This window comes from Pteropus medius, unplaced genomic scaffold (genome assembly GCF_902729225.1).
Source record: "Pteropus medius unplaced genomic scaffold, Ma_sr-lr_union100, whole genome shotgun sequence".
NCBI classification, from domain to species: domain Eukaryota; kingdom Metazoa; phylum Chordata; class Mammalia; order Chiroptera; family Pteropodidae; genus Pteropus; species Pteropus medius.
The window spans coordinates 28,679,629-28,690,232 of NW_024352787.1; the positions used below are offsets into that span (position 1 = coordinate 28,679,629).

Sequence of the window (10,604 nt, forward strand, 5' to 3'; positions counted from 1 at the left end):
TCCACTTGCCCTGGAGAGCTGAAGGGCCACTGTAATTTCTTCCTGGATGCCTTGCTTTGGCCTACCAGGCCTGCCCCAGTTTTCCATGGGCCGAGCTGACACATCCCCACCTCCCATCCCCAGGCCCTGTCAGCCTCATGGGCAACAAGTCATGAAGGACTGCTGTGTTGGCTGCTACTGAGACAGAAAGGATGCAGGTGAGGGGATCTCACCTCGTTGGAGAACCTTCCTTCATCTTTCAGAGGAGGAAGCTGAGGTGAGTTGGGGAGGAGCAGGAAGGGACTAGAACCAAGACCTCCAGCTTTTCAGGCTATGGAAAGGTTTTGGCAGTGCCCTTCCCCGCCCTGGGGCGTCCTACGATAACCTTGATTTCTCAGTCAGTGCCCTGGGGCCTGGGGCCTGGGAGAGCATGACCAGAGAGCGTGGAATGGTCAGGGCTTAACCCACAGCAGAGCCAGAGATCTGCTGGAGCTGGTTCTGAGCAGGTGATATGAAACAGAGGAGACGAGGTGGGGGGAACTATATATGGTTACCTGGTGCAGAGGACAGAGCCCTCCTCTTCCAGCCTTTTCTACTACCTCCACATGTAGCCCTGATGTCCTCAACTGATAAATGGGGAAAGTAGCCCTGGCCTACACTTCCTATCTCAAAGGATTAGGTATTGAGTAGACAGTGGACGTGAGGATACTTTGGAAACTTTGGGGGCTGTACCCCAAGGACATCCTCCCTCCCCACACCCAGCTCTCTCTTCTTTCTGTTTCCCGGAACCCTCTCTTTCAATCTGGCATCCTAGCCCTTCCCAGAGGGTGAAGAGTCAGGGGCTCCTCCTTCTGATGCTGCAGGTGTTGGCCAAAAGCCAATGAAGCCCTCCTACCCCCACCATGGGGGAGTCTGCCTGTGGTTCCCCGAGCACTAAGACAGTGAATGTTTCCAGTCCCGATTCCATCCCCTCTCTGGCTACAGCTATGAATATCACCCTAACTAGTTACCCAAAAGGAAAACACACCTTACCACAGGCAGCATCTCAGTTTCTCAGAGTTTAGCGCTGCAGGAGGAAAGGCTGTTTTTCCAATGAATGTGACTTTGACTCTGATCCTTGCAAAAGAGTTTATTTCCCCACCTAGGTGAGAATGCAAGTGTATGTCTTACTTCTCAGCCTTGCTGTTCCATAGGTTGTCTTATTTGCTCATCAAGTTCCTGAGCCAGAGAAGAGGAGGCAGACGGCCTGCCCCAGGTCCTGAGTCTGTAACAGTGGCAGTGAAATGTAGCAATCAATGGCCCAGGCTCTGGAACCCTTGGGAGCTGGGTTTGCCTGTGGTTCTGGGGCTTTAATAAACTTTGTGACCTTAGGCAAGTTACTCAACCTCTCTGAGGCCTAACTCAGCTGCCACCTCTTTTGCCAGGTTGTTGCAAAGATGAAACAAGATAGTGGGTATAGAGTGCTTGGCTCCGGTCAGCCACACAGTAACTGCTCAAGAAATGGAGCTCTACTGTCTCCAGCATCGAAAGCCCAGCCTATGCCCACTGGGCCCCTACTCCTCTACATTCAGAGTTCTCTTTCTGGTTCCAGGACATAGCCATCCCCTCTCCCTGTCCCCCCATCCCCACCCCATTAGGGCCAGATCATAAAATCTCCAGGGGTAGGAGGCTGGTGACATCTTTAGTGGCGACATTTGGGTGAAAAATTCATGACCATCAGTTACTCGAGGAAGAAGGGGAGAAATGAGCCATTTCCGCAGCTCAGGAGCGTGGCTCTCCCTGGCTGCGAGTCCACAAATCTATTTTATGTGACGAGATCTATAGTCTAATAGAAGGAGCTTATCACAGACTTAAGAAAAAGTGCACAATAACGCGCCAGTCTTTCCCTACCTCTCAGCCCACAAGGCGCCCTTCTGGAAAATGAGGGAATTAGCGCCTCTGGGAGCCACGGAGAGTTCATGGGCCAGCAGAGTGCCATAAGGTGGCAGCCTGGGGTGGCCCAGGGTGAGACCTGGGTGGCCCCATCGCCCCGCCTTTTCCTGCATCTCTGGAGGCCATTCCCCTTCCCTCATCACCGCAGTAGATGGGACCTAGGAAACGTGCTACTTTGTTCTGTCATAGAGTCCTTACCAGGCCTGAAAGTCCTGCAGTGCTGAGACCCAGTCTGCCTGTCTGTCTGTTGGCACAGAGGAGAGATGGCAGTTTCCCTTCTCCCACTGCCTCTCATGCTGGGGAGGCAGAGCCAAGCTGAAATAAGAGGAGGGGGCAAGGTGGGGTATCTCAAGTCCTTTCCAAGTGCTTTGGTTCCAGGCCCCAGTCGGCCTTGAACAGTTCTGAAGAGGAAGGGGCTTCGTGCATATCGGAGTGGCAGCCATTCTTCAGGAAGCCTTGCAGTGGTGCTCTAGGATGTTGAGGCTCTGTCTGCAGGGAGGCCTGGGGCTGCCTGAGCAGGTGAGGGAGGTGCATGCAATGAGCAGGGCTAGTCATTCTGAGACCCAACCTGAAAGCCTACATCTGCTCCAGGGTGCAGCCCTAGGACAGACCCTGGCCCTGGAGGTACACAGTGACTCTTCCCTTCTCGGCCTGCAGTATTGCCCCCACTGGCCCCATCAGCCAACCTCTGAGGCTCAGGTTAGCCATGATGGTGATCCCATTCATCAGATCAGTCGTGTGCTACACAAATGAATGAGTGAAAGAATGGATGGCTTGGGCAGGAAGATCCTAGCTTGGTCCCAAGCCATGTCCCCCTGGGATGTCAGAACACATGGAGAGCAGGACAGGCCTGTACTGGGTTTGTTTGTGTGAGAAGCCTTGAGCTTCCTGGGAATAAAGTCACCCAGGACTCGAGACACACATCTTTGGGTTGAGGATGATGGCTCAGTGCTGGGGCAGGCGGAGGAGCGGGGGAGGTGGTCATTTAAAATTTGTTTGTTGGCTAGCCATATTTACCTTGTCCAGAAAAGGATTTCACCAGGCATATAGAAATGCAGATAGACAATAGGATAAAATGAACACGAAGGCAAAATAAGAGGGTCCCCTGGGGGAAGGAAGTGAGAGGCAGAAGGTTGCAGGGCTGGTTGGAATCTCAAGTCCATAAAATTCTGTGGCCTCCATCTCCTCATCTCTAAAATGGGGTAACATAGAATCTTGGGCTGTTGTGAGGATTAAATGAGATGAAACCCATAAAGCAGTCAATATAGTGATTGATACAAACCACTCAATACATAACCAATCATCAATCAATCAATAATCAATAACTTGATTATTGCATGCCCCACAGGCCAGTTGCTGGGCCTGACAATTGGAATCTTAATGTCCTAATAGACCAAGCAGAGAGGGAAATGATCAGTCAGTACATCCACAAGTCTGTGGGGACCCAAATAGCTGCCGGGGAGAGGAACATTCATTCTAGGGACTGAGGCCTGGGAGAATGGCTTTCTTCAAATCCTTATAGGCGCACACCAAGACAGCATTGCAGACAACATTCCTATCAAGAGGGTATTGGCAGCCCTCTGCCCAGTGCAGTCCAAGAGAAAGTATTCTGTGAGGACCCAACCCCATGGACCTGGTCCATGGTCCCTCAGGCTAGTAACGTCTGGAATCCTGGAGCAGTGAGGGCCCGCCTTGTTTGTGGATGAGTGGCCCGGGCCTGTTGCTCAGCCATGCCCAGGAACCCAGGGATCGGTGCCCAAGGCCCAGGGGAAGACTGTGGTGAAGAGCCGCATAGACTCTGAGACCTGCTTCCCGAGGGCTCTGGGACACTGGAGCACAAAGGATGAGCTCCTCAGCGGCCTTTCTTTGTCCTTCAAGGCACACCTAGACCACTGCGGCCCTGGCTCACCCACCGCCAACTTGGCTTGAACCCTATAGAGTGCAACCTTGACTGCAAAGACTGCTTCCTCATGAAGGCTGGCGGCTACCCTCCCCAGGCCATCTGCCCTTGCTGCCTGCAGGCCATTCTCTAGCATTACCTGGCCTGGCCCTTTGTCTTGCCGTCTTACTCTAAGCCACACCAAACTCCAGCTCCTACACTCCTCCCAAGGTTTCTCTAACTCTTGCTCGCCCCCAGGCCTTTGCACCTGCCGTTCTCTTTGGCAAAAACCCACTTCACCTGTACCCTTTGCTTCTGGCTAATTCTCCAACTATCGGTTCAGAGGCTACTTGCTCTAGGAACACTTCCCTAAGCCCTGGATTGAGTGAGGCTCCTCCACCGTGCCCCCAAACTCCTCTCCTGCCCTCACAGGTGCACGTATGGCTCCAAGCTGGAATTGCCTGTATCCTTTCCAGTATCCATTTCACATTCCATGGGGGCGGAGCTTTGTCTCAAAAGGTCTCATTGTCTCCCTGGTGTCTAGCACAAGGCCTGATACATAGACATTGTTGAATGAATGAGGCAGGGGCCATGGTGTCTTCTGCGGGGCTCAGTATCCCAGTCATTGGTTTGGCAGAGGCTATAACCAGAAACGTCATCGCCGCAGCGACCTGGAGCAGTAGCGGGAGAGGGCTGCCATCAGGTGGAAAACAAGAGGATTCTTCTGTCTGGAGGTTTTCAGGAGGCAGTGTCCATGGAGTGAATAAGGGTGAAGGAGATGAGGGTGGCACCCAGTAAGTAGTGCTTTGGGGCTGTTGCCGTAACCTCCAATTCTTGTTCCTTGTATTGTTTTAATATCCCTAGGTTGGAGTGACCTCTAAACGTGGGTTCTCAGATGAAGGGAAGATCAGACCTCAGTGGAAACCAAAGACATTAGAGCTGGAAAGTCCAGGGAAGGTCCAAGAAAAAGGGCCAGCTGGTAGGACATGCTTTAGTGAGGGTTACTCTGTTCTCATGCGTTTTACATCCTGGGGTTCTGCCTGTGACTTCACTTGTAAAGCGAGTTCAACTGCTGAGACATAATGAAAAGCCACTGATCAAGTCCAGAGCAGTCAGTTACTGGCTTCCTTCCCCAGGCCTTCCTGCCAGCCACTTGCTTGGGGTGTGAGCAGCACCAGTCAACATTCATCGGAGCAGCCGCTAGGTGAAGTTAGACTTGAGTGAGAAGTCAGTCTACAGCGCCTGTAATGATAAGGGCTATGTTTGGTCCAATGATGTCCCATCCCCAGGGCCTCTGCAGTCAGATCCCACAAAGCGGGCAGTGGGGCCGATGTGACATAGACAGTGTCTGAGTGTGCAGGCACAATAAGGCTTGGCCACAGCTGTCATTTAATAAATGCTGCTAAATGAAAGAGAGGAAAGCTGGTTGGCTGAATGGACGGCTGGATATTCTTAAAAGGGAGTTTTTTTAATGCCCGGTGTAGGCAGCAATTTTAACTTCTGGGTAGTTCTAAGGAGGGAGTCAACCTCTAGGAACAAAGGGCAGATCATAATCAGGGTATCAGCCATGGTGTGCCTAAAAGCTTGCATTAAAATAAAAGTGTTTGAGAGAGATCGCTTTTCTTAAGTAGGTTAAGCATCTCTGTTGCGATCCTGCTATAAGCTTAGCAAAGCCTTTTTTTCTTTTTCTTTTTTTTTTTCCCCTTTTTGCCTTAGAGTGTTCAAAGGCCAGCTTTAGCCGAGCCCATGTCCAAATTAGGCCAACTCCATGCTGGTGCTGCTGGAATTCCTGACAGCTCTGCCTGCCGACCTCACTGATTGATCAGCTCTGCAATCGCCTGGGATGGCGTTGACGGATTCTCCGTGGCTTGGGTTTGTTGCTGTGTCTCCCTGCATTGAACCTCAGAAACCATCCCCCCTTGTTACTGATGGTCTCTATGAGGCCCAGAAGTGACTCTGTTAAAATATTATCTCCTCTAGGGACACTTTGGGACTGGACATGCTTGAGGCAGATGTCAAGCAGGGCGGGGGGATTAGCACTGTGCATGGGAAAGAAGAAATCTAGCAAGTGGAAGAACATGTTGTAACCTTACTCTGTGCGGCCTGGTGGGCGGCAAGGGCACCGGAGGGGTGCTGCGAGGTGCCAGCTTGCTTCCAGGGCCGGCTAGTCCTGTGCGTGGAGGAATGCGCTGCCCAACTAGCCCATGAAGGTAAATAATTAACAACTTGCTCTAACAAGAAAGACAGAGAGAGACAGAGAGAGACAAAGAGGGAGAGAAAGAAGGAAAGAAAGCAAGGAAGGAAGGAGGGAGGGAGTAAGGGAGGGAGGGAGTAGTAGAGTTTGATGCTTTCCACGGTATAAATTCTCCCACCAAGGCCAGATGCACACAACCTTTTTCTAGAGCAGTGTGAGCCTCCTCCAGCACAGTGCTCTCCACCCAAGCCTATTATTTGTTGCACTGAAGCTCAAAGAAGGGCCCAGGGCAGGAGCAAAGCAGAAAGAGAACCTAGACTTCCAACCCCAGCCTGGGGCTGGCTCTACGATGCCATCTTAAAGGAACTTTCCAGAATGCTCCCAATGCCCAGTGTCTTTTAGCCTGGGACCCTGAGAAGATGGGTGCTAGTGGGCTTCTAGGGTCTCGGGGGCTGCCTGTGCTGGCCTGGCCCCAGGCGTTCAGGGGCATTAGTCCTGGAGACTGAAAGCTAGAGCTTTCTCAGTTACACAAGCCAGGTGATGACAGGTATGTGGTGAAGTGACAGAGGCTCGGGGCCCAGTGCAGGGCATCTCCAGCATGGACTTATCCCTTATTCCAGCTGCATTCTACAACTTCAGTTTGCCCTGCCCCTTGTGAATGTGTGTGTTTTAAATTCCTTTTTCCTACTTTTTTTTTTCTTTCACCAAATGTAGTGACAGACTTTGATTTGTGTTGTCTTTGCTCTGGGTGCCGTGTGACTGTGCTGGTCTCTGAGCCCCTATGGGCCCTAGTTCCATCATCTACCCTGTCTTGGTCAGCTCGGGCTGCTGTAACAAAATATCACAGACTGGGCAGCTTAAATCATAGACATTTATTTCTCACATTCTGGAGGCAGAAAAGTTCAAGATTAAGGTGCTGGCAGATTCAGTTCCTGGTGAGATCTGTCCCCCTGGCTTGCAGATAGCTACATTCTTGCTGTGTCCTCCCATGACCTCTTCTTTGTGTGTACAAGAAAGAGCTTTGCTCTGTCTTCCTCTCCTTATAAAGGTACTAATCCCCTTATGGGGGCTCCACCCTTATGAACTCATCTAAACCTAATTACCTCTGAAAGGCCCCACCTCCTAATAGCATCACACTGAGAATTAGGGCTTCAGTGTATAAATTTGGGGAAGACACAAACATTCTGTCTGTAACATGCCCTAAATGCCCTTCTAAAAGCTTCTTTGTGAACTGGGTTTGGGTGTGGTGAAGACTACCCCATGGAACAGCATCATGGTGGTGGCGTATTCTCAGCTGGTCCCTGACAACTGGCTGAGTCCACAGTGTCTTTGAGCCAGGGACCCGGCAAGGCTCTGAGGCCAGGGACTCCTGCCATGGAGGGTCCACTGAAGCCTCCACTTAGGGACTAGTAATGGAAGGCTTCCTGCTAGAGATGATGATGCTGGGAAGCCATCTTTCCTAGGATGACGAGCCTCTGCAAAGGCTAGGGGGAGGCTGTGAGGACATTGGGAGCCTCAGAAGGACAGAGTTGGGAAACTTGAGAGTGGCCCAGTCACCAAGCCTCAGGGTTTAGCCTTAGGCAGGGAAGGAGGGGTTCACAGCACTGAGTATCTGGGGCTCCCTGGGTGACTGCGGGGAAGGAACTGATGTCAGCCAGAGCTGAGTTCCAACCCCAGCTGTTGTCAACTCCCTGTGTGACGTCGTGTTCTATGAGCCCAGCTTCCTTGTTGGTAAACTATTCACAGAATTGTAAGAAGTATATTAAAGAAGCCCCTTGCACAGTGCCTGGCACAGAGTGGGGTCAATATGTGTTGTTCGTGTCCTGTTTCTCACATGAATCTAACTAGCAAGCATTTATTAAACATGTACTGTGTCCCCCTCCCTGTGACAGGCCACACTCAGCAGATGGGGTAGCTGTTCCAGGGGCCTATGGCCTGGCAGTGGGGGTGGAGTGGATCCACAGGACAGACTCAGATCAATGGGAGTGTCCTAAAGGCCTCCTTTGTCTCTCTGAGTCTGAAACTGGTGGGGATTGGGCCATTTTTGCCAAGGAGGAGAACAGGGGTGTCAGAGGTGTGGCGCAGGTGTTCATTCATTAGATGCTTCTGAGCTGCTGCCTACATTGCCTAGAGGAAGTTCCAGCACCCTGAAACTAAGAGGGTAAAGGCAGAGGTGAGGTACGATCTAGAAAGTTGTAAAGGGGAAACTGAGGTGCTACCGCTTATTGAGCACCGAGTCTGTGCCATGCCTTGTGTCAGGACTTGTGCATGCTGACTTCATCTATGCCATGGACTGTATCGATCCCATTTTATAGATAAAAGAAATAAGGCTTAGAGAGAGGGAAGGACCCACCCGGAGGGCCAGCCCCCACCCAGACTCTCAGGCTCTTCTCCCTCTCCAAGTTTCCCATTTATCCACTTCTGTACTGCTCCCCATTGTCGCCGGGCAGGGGCCACGCCATACTAGGGCCAAGCCTCCAGGTCTGGGGCTGGAGCTGCTGACCAGGCCCTAAGACCAAGGGAGCTGCCCCAGAGGCAAGGCATCGCCAGGAGCGATGGTGGTAGAGGGGGCCGCAGGGCGAGCTCCAGGGCCTGGAGGGGAGCTTGGGCCGGTGTCGCTGGCACAGGGACCCGAAGCCATGAGAACCCAGGCGGTTGCTGCCCTTGGAGAGGGCTAGGCGGGACGGCTGGCTTTCTGCCCCTCGCCTCGCAGTCTGGCCCCTTAGTCTGGATCCCCGTTAGCGCGTCGCCACCTAGCGGCGCCTCGTGGAAGCGGCGGTGCGATCTTGTTCTTGCTGGCTGGCCGGGTCTGAGGCGACACCTGACACATTACGGCTGAATGGACAGCAGCAGAGTCTGGGAGAGGAGGCTGGAGGGAGGTGGGGCAGCACTCTAAGCCTTGGCCTTGACCCCAGTCCCAGGAGTTTGCTCCCTCCTCAGCTCCAGCAACTGGGCAGAAGGAGAAGAGAGAAAGGGGGAGTTGTGCAGATGCGATGGGGAGGAAGGAAGGCCCTGGGGGTTCAGCAGGGCTGGGGGAGGTCTGGATACAAACCTGGGGCTCAGGGTGACGCTGGAAGTAGTCAGGCTATGGATGGGGGCCCAAGGCAGAAGATGGGGTAGATGTAGTGGGAAGGTCAAGGACCTGCCTGGGGCTGCCAGAGGAGGAGGCTGGAGGGGCTCCCCCACCTCTCTCCAACAGAACTCCCCTCAACGGCTCCTTTTCTATCCTGACTCTCCTGCCCTGTGCTTGCTCCTCCTCCCTCCCATACGCAAGGAACACACCATGTTTGAGTCAAGAAAAACCTAACACATCTTCACTGAGCCTGATGATGGGGGCTGCACAGTCTGTATGATACTGGGAGTCGGGGTGGGAGATGTGTGCACTGTCTCTCAAGCCTGGGATGAGGTTCTTCTGGCTCTGCTCTGAATTTGCCAGTGATCTTGGGAAAGCTACAGCTCCTCACTAGCAAAAGTCCCTGCATGTGGTGCTGGGTAATTCCTGCTGGTGAGGCTGGAGGTTTCTGTGGTCCATGGGCCTAGGGGTAAGTGGGAGCCCATTACTGCTGGAACCTCGGTGGAAGGCAAGGCTGCACATACCTGCTTTAGAATGTTAGGACATTAGTGTGGTGCGGGGTGTGTGTGTGTGCGTGTGTGTGTGTGTGTCTGCGTGTAAACGTACCTCTGTGCCTGTGTATGAGTGAAGCACTGGGCAGAGCCGCCCCTTTGACAGTACATTTTAGGGCAATCTGCCCTCCATGCTCTGCACCCCTTCTTGGGGCAGCTGGGTGCCCTCTTTTGTCCTCAGAGGGACCTGCAAACTCCTCCGGTGGGGGCTCCTTCTCTCCGCCTCTCCCCCTCCACGCCTCAGCCCTCCATGCCCACATATGCCCACAGTCCCACTCTCAGCGGATGCTCACTTGGGCCTTGGTCACTGAGGGAAATTTCTCCTTAAAGCTGGACACTGGGGCCACCCAGCTGTCTGCCTTCAGTCCAAACGTCCTGTATGAGGACATTCAGGTGGAAAATATGAGGACATTCATCAGACATTTGGTGTGTGTTTTAAAAAGCCAGGTGCATGAGTATTTCTTCTGCAGTGTCTGAGGACTGGAAAAGTCCAGACCCGAGAGTGAGGAGGAAGGGAGACCCAGATGCTCAGTGGGGCCTCATGGACCCAGGCACTTATGTGCCTGTTTATTTTTCGGCCACACTTGAAGTCTGTTTTCTGGAGAGGAAGGGATATGTCAGCATGTGTTTTATATCTTGAAATGACAATGGTTGTGGAAATTGGAGGATGCTGAGCACAAATTTGACCAGCATTGTTTGTCCTTCTGTCATGCCCTTCCCAGGAGCGAGCAGGCCACAGATGTCCCTGGCAGAGAGGGAGAAGCTCCCACTGGCTGAGGGCTATGAGCTCATTGAGCCCCCAGTGGAGGTATCTCCTTACAGAGGTGGGGGGTGGGGCCGAACCTCAGGGAGGCTACTAAAACTTGCCCAAGGTCCCTCTGTTTGTAAGCGACAGAGGGAGGATTTGAGCTGGGCTTGAATGACCCCCAAGGCTGCGTGGATGCCTAAAGTCAGGAGCACAGATCAGTATCAAGGGCATGGTGGAACCAGGGCATG

The 10,604-nt window shown here is 52.8% G+C and overlaps 1 long non-coding RNA gene across 1 annotated transcript in view; it reads left to right on the forward strand.

Annotated features, from left to right (window-relative positions):
* Positions 1–10,604, forward strand: part of LOC120591621 (uncharacterized) — a 51,682-nt gene that overhangs the window by 33,753 nt on the left and 7,325 nt on the right. The window contains exons 3-6 of the long non-coding RNA XR_005649930.1: positions 124–256; positions 4,655–4,769; positions 5,507–5,662; positions 5,771–6,000. This is a non-coding gene — a long non-coding RNA (uncharacterized LOC120591621). The remainder of the gene's footprint in view (positions 1–123; positions 257–4,654; positions 4,770–5,506; positions 5,663–5,770; positions 6,001–10,604) is intronic.